This window comes from Macaca mulatta, chromosome 2, assembly GCF_049350105.2.
Source record: "Macaca mulatta isolate MMU2019108-1 chromosome 2, T2T-MMU8v2.0, whole genome shotgun sequence".
NCBI lineage: Eukaryota > Metazoa > Chordata > Mammalia > Primates > Cercopithecidae > Macaca > Macaca mulatta.
The window spans coordinates 179,233,335-179,248,524 of NC_133407.1; positions in this window are offsets into that span (position 1 = coordinate 179,233,335).

A 15,190-nucleotide genomic window follows, 5' to 3' on the forward strand; every position below is an offset into this window, starting at 1 on the left:
TGGGCATGTGACAGGAGGGGCTGCCTTGGTGAAATATCATTGAGGACTTCTTCCCATTGTCTTGGCTATTAGCTTCTGGCTTTCTTTTAGCTATGCTAATCACTTTAGCAAGTGATTTCTTTGAAGCCTGCTTGAACTCTTTCTCTGAAAACTGGCTTTTCTTTTCTACCACATGGCAAGGATGCAAATTTTCCATTTTTACTCTCTGCCTTGCTTTAAAATGTAAGTTTCAACTTTAAGTTATTTATTTGCTCTCACATCTGAGAATTGGCTGTTACAAGCAGTCAGGTCATATCTTGGCTGCTTTGCTGCTGCCAGATACTCTAAGTCATTACTCTTAAGCCCAGCCTTCCACGGATCCCTAGGGCATGAACACAATGCAGTCAAGTTCCTTGCTAAGGCATAACAAGGGTGACTTTTGCTCCCATTCCCAACAAGTTCTTCATTTCCATCTGAGATCTCTTCAGCCTGGACTTCACTGTTCATATTCTTACCAGCATTTTAGTCACAATCATTTAATTAACCAATCTCTAAGAAGTTACAAACTTTCCTTTATCTTCCTGCCTTTTTTTTTTTTTTGAGCCCTTCAGACTTCCAACCACTTCCCATTACCCAGTTCCAAAGTTGTTTCCACATTTTCAGATATCTTTACAGCAATGCCCCACTCCTTGGCACCAATTTTCTGTATAAAGCTGTTCTTGCATATTGCTCCTATTCCTGTTAAGATTCTCATTTCCATCTGAGATTTCTTCAGCCTGTACTTTACTGTTTATATCAGTACCATCATTTTGGTCACATCCATTTGACTAGTATTTAAGAAGTTCCAAACTTTCCTTCATTTACCTGTCTTTTTCTGAGCCCTTCATACTTTTCCAACCTCTCTCCATTACCCAGTTCCAAAGCTGCTTCTACATTTTCACACAACGTTATAGCAATGCTTTCCTCCTTGATACCAACTTTCTTTTAGGCTGTTTATGAGTTGCTATAAATACCTGAGGCTGGATAATTTATAAATAATGCAGGTTTGTTTTAGCTCATAGTTCTATAGGCTATACAAGAAACATGGTTCTGGCATCCACATCTGGTGAGGACCTCAAAAAGCTTACATTCATGGCAGAAGACAAAAGTGGAGCAGGCATGTCCCAAAGCAAGAGAGGGAGTAAGATAGAGGGGGGAAGTGGCACACACTTTTAAACAATGAGATCTCATGAGAACTCCTCACTGTCACAAGGAAAACTCTAAATTATTCATTAGGAATCTGCCCCAAATGACCCAAACACCTCCCACCAGGCCCCATCTTTGACTTTGGGGATTAAAATTCCACATAAGATTTGGAGAGGACAAATACTCAAACTGTATCATTAGATATAAATATTTATTTCTGAATTATTTTTAAAGTACTCTGTAAGTGGATGAAGATATACTATTAATCTGCTTTGTTCTGAAAACAGTTAAAGATGATGTGCATATGTCTTTATAAACCACAAGACCATGTATGAATCTAGTTCTTATTAAAATATTACTGTTACATATTTTGGCTTACAGTTTAAACCAAATCAAATATGCACCAACTCAATCTCATCACCAACAATTTAACCAATGAAACATAATTTTTACTGCACTCATTTAGAACTCAAAATATTAGTATGTGCAATCGTTTTCTATTGGTGTAGTAACAAATCATCACAAAGTTTGTGGCTGAGAACAAATTTGTTTTCTTACAATTTTGGAAGTCAGAAATTCTAAAATAGATTGATAGGACAATGTTCCTTTTGGGGAATCTAAAAGAGAATCTTTTTCCTTGTCTTCTAGTTTCTAGAAGCTTCGTGCATTCCTTAGCCTTTGTATTCAATCGTTCATCTTCAAAGCCAGCAAGATAGCATCTTCCAACCTCTTTCTCTATCCTTCTGCTTCTGCCATTGTACATCTGTCTGTGTGGACCTCCTGCCTCCCTTTTATAAAGATTGTTGCTTTTTCATTGAGACCATTCAGTAAAGATAATCTACCCACTTCAAAATTTGTACTTAATTGTGTTTGTAAAGTCCCTTTTTCCATGTAAGGTAACATATTCAAAGGTTCTAGGAAATAAGATGTGGATATCTTTTGGGGTCCATTATTCAGCCTCCCAAAGTTCTAGAAACTAAAGTTATTTTCGATAAAGTTTCAAAAGTTGGAAGAAGTAACACAACTTACAGTAGTTGCAAAACTAGATTGAGGAAATGCATAAGTAATTTGAAGTTCACAACAGATAACATCAAAACTCTTCACAAATAACATTAGTATAGCACAGGCCTATGATTGACTCTTATCTTTTGAGGTATTACTTAGAAGCAATGTAAGAGCACCGGACAGTTAATAATCAGAAAATATCAATTATTTGAATCCCTCCTGGAAGTTTATTAATAGTGGGAAAACCACACATGGTAAAGAGTCATAAGTGATGATCACATCTATGATTGGCTACTTTAAAAGAAGGTCCCCAATAATAAAAGTTTGCTACCTTTCCACCAAACTCTTAGATTTCAAAAAACAAATAATAAAAAATTAACACTTTCATGTTAATGCAGTGTGTTTAGCCTCCTATAACAAAATACTAAAGATTAGATGACTTAGACATACATTTATTTTCTTAGTTTTTACAGCCTAAGATTATGATGCCAGCAGCATTGGTGTGTGGTGAGGGCTTTATCTTTGAATTGTAGGTGTCTGCCTTCTTGATATGTTTTCATATAGGGGAGAGAGTGCACTGATGTCTCTTCCTCTTCTTACAAGAGCACTTGTAAGGACACTCATTTCATCATGAGGATGACTTCCAGGCCTCAACACTTAATCTAAGCCTAATTATCTCCAAATTCTAGTATACTATAATTAAGGCTTTCACATATGACTGGGCGGTAAGGGGACAATTCAGTTTATAGCAAATAGGAAAAACAGACCAAAACAAAAACAAATAAACAAGTAGAAATGCTCCTATATAAGACTACTTCCAACTTCCTCCAGTACCCTGAACTACAAAGCAAATAAAACTTTATAAGTTTCTTTCTACTTTCGATGTGGACCCAGAAGTATTTTAGATATTTGTGATAGCACTATCAATGAAGAGCATTACTGATATTATAATCTCTCCTTACGAATCAAAAATAATCAAAGGGTATTGTAAAAAAGTAATATTTCAGAATAATGAGACCTATGAGTTTCTAAACTCAAAAAGATCTGATGACTCTGGTTCCAGACAAGAAAAGAGAAGAGACATAAAGTACAACACACACAGGTACAAGAAAACATTGGAATGAGAAACAGAAAATATGAGAAAACAGAAAACAGAAAACATTGGAATGAGAAACATTGGAATGAGAAACAGTAGGAGTAATAACAAAGTGAAATATAATTTCCAGAAAATTGTTGTGCGTGAAAAAGAAGATGATTCCAAAAAGTTAAATACTATATGGTTCTATTTATATTATAATTTTTAAAATACACAATTTTAGAACTAGAGAATAGTGATAATCAGGAGTTCAGAATGTCGATGGGGCTGGAGAGCTAGACGTATGTGATTTTAAAAGGACAATGTCAGGGCTCTCTCTGGTTATGGATGTGTTTTGTTTCTTGGCTAATGATGAAGACATGAGTCTGCACATGTGACAAAATTGTACAGAACTAGACCATGCATGCACACACACACAAATGAGTACAGACGAAACTGGGAAATCTATATAAGATTGGCGGATTGCATCAATGTTGATATTCGTTGTGATACTGTACTATAGCTTTGCATATTACTTTTGGGGGAAATTAAAGGATATAAGAGATCTTTTTGTATGATTTCTTGTAAGTATAGGGGACTCTACAATGACCTCTCTATAAAAAGTTTCATTAAAAATTATAAATAAAATAAAAGATTTAGGCTTCAAAACAAAAGGAAGCCACAAGCAACAGTATTATATATTATAGGAATGTATGCTATGACACATTTTATAACATTCACAAATTTCAAAGACAAAGATAAAATCTAATAAAATAAAATGGAAAGAAAACAAGTAGCCCATTAAAACAAAACAAAAGCAGGCTAGTTTTAGTATTCCTTTTGCTTGTGATGAACAACTCTGGAGTAAGTGTTGTCCTCCACAACTATAAATGTCATAAAATAATGGATAAATGTCAATTTTTAAAAACGATGTGACTCAAGCATTTCTTAGGCAGTAAAATTAGTTTCCATAAGTGAGGAAAAAGCTATATTTTGGAGTCAACTGAGACATAAACTATTCATCTATTTGAACTTTCTTAAAAGCAATAATTGAAAAAATATTACAGTAGAATTATAAATGAATAAAAAGAGAATTCAGGAATCAAAATGTTGTTTAAAGTAAAAAGCCATGGATATTGGAACCAATAGAAATTTGAAATGAAGCCTAAAAAGTTTATATTAATATGAATATTAAACTCAAAGGAATTACAAAAATGTACTTGAATTAGAAGTAATACAATTGAAGAGTAAATTGATGACATGAGAGATGGAGATGAACACAGTATCTTCTGATTTTACATAAGGCTCAAGGCAAGAAAATAAATGTGGTTTAATTATTTAATATTAACATCTAATACGGCAACTTAAAATTATACTTTAATTTCTAGAATCCATGTAAAGAACGTGTGGGTTTTTACATAGGTATACACGCGCCATGGTGGTTTGTTGCACCCATCAACCCATCATCTATAGTAGGTATTTCTCCTATGCTATCCTTCTTACAGCCCCCCACTCCCTGACAGGCCCCGGTGTGTGATGTTCCCCCTCCTGTGTCCATGTGTTCTCATTGTTCAACTCCCACTTATGAGTGAGAACATGCAGTATTTGGTTTTCTGTTTCTTGTATTAGTTTGCTGAGAATGATGGTTTCCAGCCTCATCCATCCATATCCTTGCAAAGGACATTTGTTTTATGGTTGCATAGTATTCCATGGTGTATATGTGCCACATTTTCTTTATCCAGTCTATCATTAATGGGCATTTGGGTTGGTTCCAAGTCTTTGCTATTGTGAACAGTGCTGCAATAAACATATGTGTGCATGTCTTTACAGTAGAATAATTTATAATCCTTTGGTTATATACCCAGTCGTGGGATTGCTGGGTCAAAGGGTATTTCTGGTTCTAGATATTTGAGGAATTGCCACATTGTCTTCCACAATGGTTGAACTAATTTACACTCCCACCAACAGTGTAAAAGCATTCCTATTTCTCCACATCCTCTCCGGCATCTGTTGTTTCCTGACTTTTTAATGATCACCATTCTAACTGGCATGAGATGGTGTCTCATTGTGGTTTTGATCTGCATTTCTCTGATGACCAGTGATAATGAGCTTTTGTTCATGTTTGTTGGCCGCATAAATGTCTTCTTTTGAGAAGTGTTTGCTCATATCCTTCACCTACTTTTTGATGGGGTTGTTTTTTTCTTGTAAATTTGTTTAAGTTTCTTGTAGATTTTGGATATTAGCCCTTTGTCGGATAGACAGATTGCAACAATTTTCTACCATTCTCTAGGTTGCCTGTTCACTCTGATGATAGTCTCTTTTGATGCGCAAGAGTTTGTTGGTTTAATTAGATCCCGTTTGTTAATTTTGGCCTTTGGGCAATATTTTTTAATTGAACTTAACTCCTGAGGATAAAGTAACAGCAACAACAAAAATGATACCCAGAAAAAGAGAAAACAAAAATTGCTATTTTTCAAGAAAAAAAAAAAAGAAATCATTGGACTTTTAAAATTACAAAGTGCAGTATTGTTTTTAAGTAATGAAAATATATCAGTCATGATAAAAAATGACAATAAAGTTGACTAGAAATAATAAATAACAACCACAGTAAACTTTCTGCAGCTTATAGGAGAATCACTACAATCTAAATAAAATGGTATTTAAAAATAAATTCATGTTAACTTCTAGGTTTGTCTGTGAACAACAGAGCTGGTATTGGACTTACCCTACTACTCTGGACAATTCTAAAATTCAACAAACCTTTTGAGGAACTCTTTTCATGTATTAGAGAACGGACAGCAAAGGGCTCTGAAATTTGAAGAAGGGATGCCTCAAAGGTGAATTCTGCACATATCATCAACTGGCTTCTGGTTGGCATCATTTCTAACCCTTAAAAGTGTAGCTATAACAGGCAGCAGCAAATCTTGCTGGGCAGAACAAACAGATCAAAAAGGTGACAAAGTGGTGGCTTTTTTTCGTGGGGAACAACACCCAATGGGAAGGGCTTACAGTGGAGAAGATTCAGAAATCTGTGTTGTGGAGCTCTTTGGTCTTTGACTGAATCCTAAACTATACATTTAAAGAACAAGATTATGTAATCATTAGCAGGTAACATGTGAGAACTAAGCAGATTTTTGAGGTAAATTACTGAGAAGATATTTGAATTTCGAGCTTTCATCAACCAGAAGAAAAAATGTAAAAATAAAAATCATAAAGTTTTGCACATGAATTCTGAAAACACAACTAAAACAGAACCACCTCCCCAACCTAAAACTAAGTTAAGACAGGATCAAGGTAATCTAACAGTAATAGAAATTCCCCCCAGAACCACTCGATAATCTATAATAGAAGATAATGCAATCCAGTTTTTATAACGTATCATGTGTAACATCTATATTCAATAAATTAGCTACGTCTTATAAAAAGAGGCAAATAGGACTTCCAATCAGAAGTAAAATAAATGCAGGTAAGCTAAGTAGACTTATAGATGACACAGACATTGACATTAGCTCACAGGGACTTTAATATAACAACTGGAGATTTTAAAATAGTTTATAGGAAAACAGGAAAAAAATGGGCGAAAAATGGGGACATTCAAAGAAGGAAAGGAATCCCTAAATAAATGATTCTAATGGAAGCGTTAGAGAGATAAATACAGTATCTTTATAAAACAATTTTAGTTGGAAATAGGCTGGAAAAAGTAAAATAAATATTGAAATGAAATAAGATTAATATAAATTATACAAACTGAAGTACAGGTGGAAGCATAATAATAAAAGATTAGAGTATCTGAGACCTGTGAGAATACATAAAAACAGGGAATCTAGAGATGATTGGCATTCAGGAAGGAGAGGAGAGTAAACACACAACAGAAATTTTCCAAAATTCATGAAAAATGTTAACTGACTGATCCAAGAACTTAATGGACTCAAGCAGGATAAATACAAAGAAAAATACCACCAAGTGCAATATAGTCAACTTGATGAAACTCAAAAATACAAAAAAAAAAAAGTTAAATTAGGTCATGAGAAATATATACAATGAATTCTGAGGGGAAAAAAGTATTACGGTTGCCCCCTTTGTCTGATACAACAGAAACAAGAGAAAAGTAACATTTTTAAAATTCTGAAAAAATAAATTTCATATGTCACATCTCCTTTAAAAGTGATAGTGAAGCAAGGACATTTTCCAAGAAATATAAACTGAAAAAAATTTTGTGCTGAGTACAAAAAATTTGTAAAATTCCAAAAGAAGTATCTTTATTTTGAAGCGAAATAATCCTAGATGAAAGTCTGGATAATCTTACCTTCCACAGAAAGAAAGACAAATGGAAATCATAAATATGTGGATAAATACAAAAGAGTATTTAAAGTTATTTAAAATATTATTCATTAAGTCTAAATTAATATGTGTATGGTGGGATTTATAATGTATGCTCAATTGCATAACTGTATAAAAAGAAATAAATGGAATTAATCAGTTGTAAAGTACTCATCTTATTAGTGAAGTAGTATATTTATTAGTGTTGACTGCAACAAGTTGTAATCCCTAGAGTAACTTTAAAAAATAGTGGAAAGAGGTATAGCTGAAAAATCCGATGGAACTAACAACGTGGAATACAAAAGTACAGATGCTTCCTAACTTATGATATGGATTATGTCGTGATAAACACATTGTTGAAAATATCATAAGCTGAAAATGCAACTAATACACCAACTTACCATCATAGCTTAGCCTAGTCTACCTTAACTGTGCTCAGAATACTTACCTAGTCTACAGTTGGGCGAAATCATCTAAGACAAAGCCCACTTTATAATAAAGGTTGAATATTTTACGTAATTTATTGACAAGCACACTGAAAGTGAAAAACACAATGACTGTATCACTTTTGCACTATTATAAAGTAAAAAAAAAAAAAAAACTGGTAAGTGGAACTGAGAAGTGACAACATGCTAGCAGCTCTCACCCTCGGTGCCTCCTCGGCCTCGGCGTCCACTCTCGCGGCGCTTGAGGAGCCCTTCAGCCCGCCACTGCACTGTGGGAGCCCCTCACTGGGCGGGCCAAGGCCGGGGCCGGCTCCCTCTGCTTGCGGGGAGGTGCAGAGGGAGAGGCCCGGGCAGGAACTAGGGTTGCCTGCGGCGCTCACAGACCAGTGCGAGGTCCCGCGGGGCGGGCTCTGTGGGCCCCGCACTTGGAGCCACCTGCCGGCGCTGCCGGCCCAGGGCAGTGAGGGGCTTAGCACCCGGGCCAGCAGCTGTGGAGGTTGCGCTGGGTCCCACAGCACTGCCAGCCGGCATGCACCACGCTGGAGTTCTGCCTCCCCACAGGACAAGGTTTGAGACCTGCAGCCCACCGTGGCCGAGTCCCCCCTCCGCAGTGTGCTCCCGCGCTGGCTGGTGCCTCCCTGATGGGCACCACCCCCTGCTCCGGGGCGCCTGGTCCCGTCCACTGCTCAAGGACTGAGGAGTCCAGGCACATAGCCACGGGACTGGCTCAGCGCTCTGTAAAATGGACCAGTCAGCTCTCTGTAAAATGGACCAATCAGCAGCATGTGGGTGGGGCCAGATAAGGGAATAAAAGCAGGCTGCTTGCGCTAGCCAGTGGCAACCGGCTCAGGTCAGCTTTCACGCTGTGGAAGCTTTGTTCTTTTGTTCTTTACAACAAATCTTGCTGCTGCTCACTCTTAGGGTCCACACCACCTTTATGAGCTCTACTACTCACTGCGAAAGTCTGCAGCTTCACTCCTGAAGCCAGAAGACCGCAAACCTACCCACCGGGAGGAACAAACAACTCCAGATGCGCCGCCTTTAAGAGCTCTAACACTCACGGGGAAGGTCTGCAGCTTCACTCCTGTCAGAGAGACCACGAACCCACCGGAAGGAAGAAGCTCCAGACACATCTGAACGTCTGAAGGAACAAACTCCAGAGACACCATCTTTAAGAACTGTAACACTCACAGCGAGGGTCTGCGGCTTCATTCTTCAAGTCAGCGAGACCAAGAACCCACCAATTCCGGACACAGAACCATTGCATGTCAGTTACCACCTGTATTCGATTATCTCAAAAAAAAGGCAGGAAAGGATGAAAGGAGCAGATGAGACAATTAGAACAAAATTTTAAAAATAACACTTTGCTTAAGTAAATTTAGCATCTTTTGAGTGGCATATCTATGAAGATTCTTAATGCCATTTTTATATTTTCAAATTAGAAAACAAAATGAAACAAAAAAACCTTAAAAGCTTCATTTGTATTGCACTTTGAAAAACAATGCTCAATAGGTAATGGGCTTCAAATATCAGAGAATCAATGCCTAATATTTAATTTAGTATTTCTCATTCATGCATACACCACAAGAAATATATTTGTAAGAGTAAGAAGGACATAAATTCATTATACTTAAAATCGTATTGTTAAGATAGAGACTAACACATCTGGAGGCATTTAAAAGATAGTATAATTATTTTTGATTAGATGGATTTTCTTTTGGTTGAGCCAACTTCTACGATTTCCAAATTCTATGGTTTCTTTTATCCATGATTTGATATCTGTGATTCACATACTTATGATTATAAAATAAAATGGGTTGAAATTTTAAAACATACATATATGATTCATTATTAGATTTCATGACTACATTATGCTACCTCACATTTCTGAATCAAAGCACAGAAAATATAGAAACTAAATGTACTCCAGTAACATTTTTCTAATACAAAACTCAATTTTCTCCGAGACGAATGAAGAGCTTATGGTGAAGGCTTATGAAAAATGCTTCCAAAGTTATGTATTAGATTTTATTCTTTTCACAACAGTAGAAAGGCTTTCTAGTGAGAAAATGTGTAGTTAATATGCCCTGTTTTCAATATATCTTGTGTATCTGCAATTCTCTGTTCTTTTACCCAACTTTCTAAATGAGAAGAAAATTGACTTTCCAGGCAAAAAAAGCAAGTGCACATTATACAGATTCTAAGCATAGCTATAGAGGGTGCTAACTAAATTATTTGTATCAGTTTCTGAAAAAATATGTAAATACACTACATGTGCCATCTTCTCATAATCCATTTAGAAATATTAGGTCTCTGTTGTTTTTTATTATTCTTCCTCATCTATATTCCTCCTTGTCACGTTTAGGCACAGCCTACTGACTGCCCATTCTTTACAATTTTATGTTAGAGACCTCCAGGCATATGTCAGTCCTTGTGACAAGGCATCTATAGGGTCACATGTGGAATATTTGTTGAATGGCAGGGAGATTTTATGACTTGCAAATTTACTTGACACTACATTTATTTTCCCAAAGGAAGAGGTAGCATATGCTGTATTTTTTGCTTTTCTTTTCCAAGTAAAATTCTTTCTTCCCTGAACAGCAGCCTGTCTGGATAAGACCGTAACCAGTCACCTTCTTCTAGAATTGTACAGTCTTTTCTCTATTAATAGATTACTGCAGTCTTACAGAGGACACATCTCTGTAATCCATAAGTTCCATGGCTTTGCCCCAGCTATCAAGCTCTGCTCCACTGTTCCTTTCCTCTTGATGTAATAGCAGATCAATCGGGGGTTATGGGTGATCATCCATGAGATCTCCAATGTTTGCTGAACATCCAGGGTAAATTAGGTACTGCAGCAGTTAACCAAAAGAATTACATTTTACTGTGGACTTTAAAAATCTTAGAGGAGATGGAAAAAATGAATTAGAACAAAGTATGTTCTAAAGTATACAATACAAGATAATATATTACAAATGCCACAGGGAATATCTTATTACAGAAGACAAGAACATTTACACTTACCTGGTAAAATTAAGGAGAAGAATTATAATTTATGCTTTTTTATTGCTATGGATTTTTTATATCAAGTAGGAATAATTAAAAGTAGCATCCAATCTTTCAGAATTTTTCTGACTATAAACTTCTGACCCTGTATTCAGTTTACACTTTCATATTGAGAAGTCACCAGAGAAAGATGAATCTCATATATCATTTGCAATCTTCAACAGAAATTCAATTTTTAGAATTTACTTGAATAGGATTTTACCTGCTAGGTGTGTTTCTATTTTAAAAAACACCACAATGTCTGCAATATACTCATTACATATTCACCACCAATCACCAAGTTAGTGCGTGTTATCATAGAACAGAAGTCAGAGAGGCAATTGAAGAAAGCCCTGTCTTTAGCCACCACTACTATAAAAAATGCTGAGGTGCTCTTGCTAAAAAAATGCTTAGTCATACTTCGACAGTATTAGTAATTTAGCATTTCAGTTTTTCCTTGAGCCAGTGCCCTACACAAGAGGAAGCAGAAGATTGTGTGTTGGCTATGTGTGGATTTGGGGTTTGTGCTTCTCCTCTTAGAGGCACACACATTTTTTCACATAACACTCATATAAAGACTTGTGATATCTGTGATGATTTTACTAAAGGGCACTTGTACCAGTAAGTACTGTAGAGAAGGCAAATTTTTTCCTTTACCTTCCTGGGGTAACATAAAGATCAACAACAAGAGAAAAGTGTATACATTTGTTTGTTATAAGTTTTATGTGATTTGGGAGCTCTAATGAGGAAATGAAGACCCAAAAAATGCATTTGGAGTTGAACCCTTGTGTATTGAATTAAACAAAGGGTAGTAAATTATGAAAACGAGAAAGCAATATAAAGGGACTTGGATGAGGGTGTTGAGTGAAGAAATTGTTAGAAAGATAAGTTATTGTAACAAGGTTGGTTTGCACAAATTTCTCTTAATCTCAACATCCTTGACCATAAGAATGATATTTTCCTTTTGGTCTTGAAGAAAAGGACAGCTTTCACAAGAGAATTTCACTTCCTGATTGTTAAGAAACAGCATGAAGTTTAGAGTGATCTTACACCTGCTGTTTTTCAAGTCTTTACCTCAAAATAGTCAACATGCCAGAGTAACGTATTTTGGGATGGCACATTCCTTACTCCTTCAGCACAAATGCATTCAGGAAACATCCACAAATGTTCGTTGCAATTGTTGTTTAAAAGCATTAAATCTGCCATTGTCCTTCTGGATTTCTTTATATGAATGCATATCTTTTCATAAGAGTTTAATTCAGAAGGGAAAAAAAAGAATGGGCTACTAAGGAGACACATATTTTAGTTATGTGAAACACACATGAGACTTCTGATTGTTTTTAGATTAATTCTAATTTTATGCTAAAAGGAGCATTAGTTTATCACTCACAATACCAGAGTCTGAGTCCAAACTGCAGTATTAAATAACTGAGATTATGGAAATAATCATGTGAGGTCATAGCCCAATGCAATTCTGAGGTCTAGGATACTTTTCCTGAGATTTCTGAGACACTCTGTATCTTTATTATGTGTTCCCTTTAGGCCTTGGCTAGTTCAATTCCTTTTCACTTATTCATAGCTTTAATAGTTGAATTCTCCAATTAGATAAATTATTTGAATATAATACTCACAATATGTTGTTCCATATATAGTTACCGACAGATACACTAATAAAAATAATACATGTAGAACAAATACATGCCATTCTATTAATGATGCTTAGAGACCAGATGAGAAGATATCAAAGGCACATTCTATAATCAACATTGAAAGCATACAAGCATGAAGATAAACATACGCATTCTTAAAATGAATTAAAAGAATGTGAAACATAGTTGGTGGTTTATTTAATAATTCATTCCTCAAATTATTTTCAATTGAAGATGTGTCTTTTCAGTAATATAGAAAACTTCTAATGAATAATCATAATAAATGGCTGAAAAGAGTCCATTTCAAAGTGTTGGGTGAAAAACTAATGGCAAACTCTTGACCTTTCCAATCATGCTGTCATAAAGAAAGAGGAAATAATCGGAAACAAAGTTGTGCCGCATAGCTACACAATAGCTCTGTTGTGAGAGTGAACTATCCTTGGCTGGTAATTGGGCATGAGTCTCTGGATAATGTCAAGACCTTTTAAATGTCAGAATTTTTTGGCTCTGAGCCCCTTCTGTCTATTCTGCACGGAACATTGTGACTGGATTGCAATAGATGGATAGTTGCTACTTTGAAAATGTCCTGAATTCTCCCTTATCATCCCAGATAGCAATCAGCGTATGAAGAAAGATTAACAGAGGTCCGAAAGTTCTGGAGAAGAGCTCAGTTGGAATTTTGGATTTCTATTGACCTCATAGTGGAAGTGTATTAAGGCCAAAACTCTGAAACAGACTTCAAGTAAATATTTGAACTTTACTGGATGTTTTAAGAGAATATAATTAATCTTAAAGACACAATTCTTATTTTAAGTACATATTATGTCTATATGTTTGATTCTCATTGTTGGAAAATGGCAATAACTAAATTTTAACAAATGTAATTGCTTAAAAAAACTTTGATTTCCTAATTAAGTCTATTAATCTCTCCCTTTTTTCCTAAATAAATCAAATTCATGTATATTCATGTAGCCCTTTTGGAAATGCTGACCCTTAGATTCAGATAATATAAATATTCTGTTTATATCTAAGATTTCTTAATAAGAAGATTTTCCTACAAGTGTTTATTGAAACATACATTTGTTTTAAGATATAAATATTTCTATTTTTCTTTTAAAACTATTTTAGTATATTCCAATATTTCTCCAAAAATTAGTAACTTTTATGTGAGAGTCTCATCATCTCTGTCTTGTAAGAACTTAGTTTCTAGAACAAACAGTGAATAAAATTTGAGAGAAATTTAATGATTTTTCCGAATTTTACCTAGTCATCAAAAATATATGATGTTTAGTGGTAATGCTAAATAGGATTCCTTTTGGGGTTTAGGTATAATGCATTGAAAAACAGGAAGAAGTGAAAAATTGCATAATGTAATTTTTGGTTAAGCATCTGAAACAGTTATTTGCCTTTCATAATCTTCCTTTGTATATTCACTTGCAGAAAAATTTAACTGTATCTTAGCCAAGAATACAGGTACAAATTGTGGAAAATTCAAGTTAGAAATACTTTTATTTTATTTTATTTTATTTTTTATTTTTTTTGAGGCAGAGTCCCGCTCCGTTGCCCAGGCTGGAGTACAGTGACATGATCTCAGCTCAGTGCAACCTCTTCCTCCCAGATTCAAGCAATTCTCCTGCCTCAGCCTCCTGCGTAGCTGGCATTACAGGCACACACCACCATGCCCAGCTAATTTTTGTATTTTTAGTAGAGTTGGGGTTTCACCATGTTAGTCAGGCTGGTCTCAAACTCACGACTTTAGGTGATCCACCTGTCTCAGCTTCCTGAAGTGCTGGAATTACAGGCATGAGTCACTGCATCCAATCCTTTTAATTTATTTTATAAGAATATAATTTGATACCAAAATGTTTTTCCTTAAGTATATGCCAAGGATTATTAGTGACTTTATTTTTTTCTTCTAAGTTTAAATATGAACTAACATATAAAATGCTATTACGTACGTTATTTTACAAGGCAATATTTATACAAATGTTACAAAATGGTATTATGTGAACCTTTCTGAACTCAAAGCAAAAAATGTTTGTTCCTTGTTTAAAAGGAAACATCAATAGAGAGTATTAAGGCCCAAACAAATTTTTTGTTTTTACATATGAATCTTTCTTCTAATATCATGGCTTTATACAAAACTGATACAAAGGACAATCAAATTAAAGCACCTAGATAGTTGTAACAGTCGCTTGTTGACTATGCTCTAAAAATTATTATAAGACTGGAATAAATAAAGTTTATATAGCTCTTTATTGTTCGTAAAACACCAAATACATATTAGCTTTTACAGGTTTTTTTTGTGTCTTCTTGCCTTTAGTTTATTTTTGTACTTTCAGAAAAGTTCAGTTATTTATACTTCTCTATTTGTAACTCACAAAAAATTTACTCCATTTGTGAGCACATATATACATATATATATGTATATATAGTAAAAGACATGAATTCAGCTTTATTATGTTCTATGCTGTGTGAATTCTCCA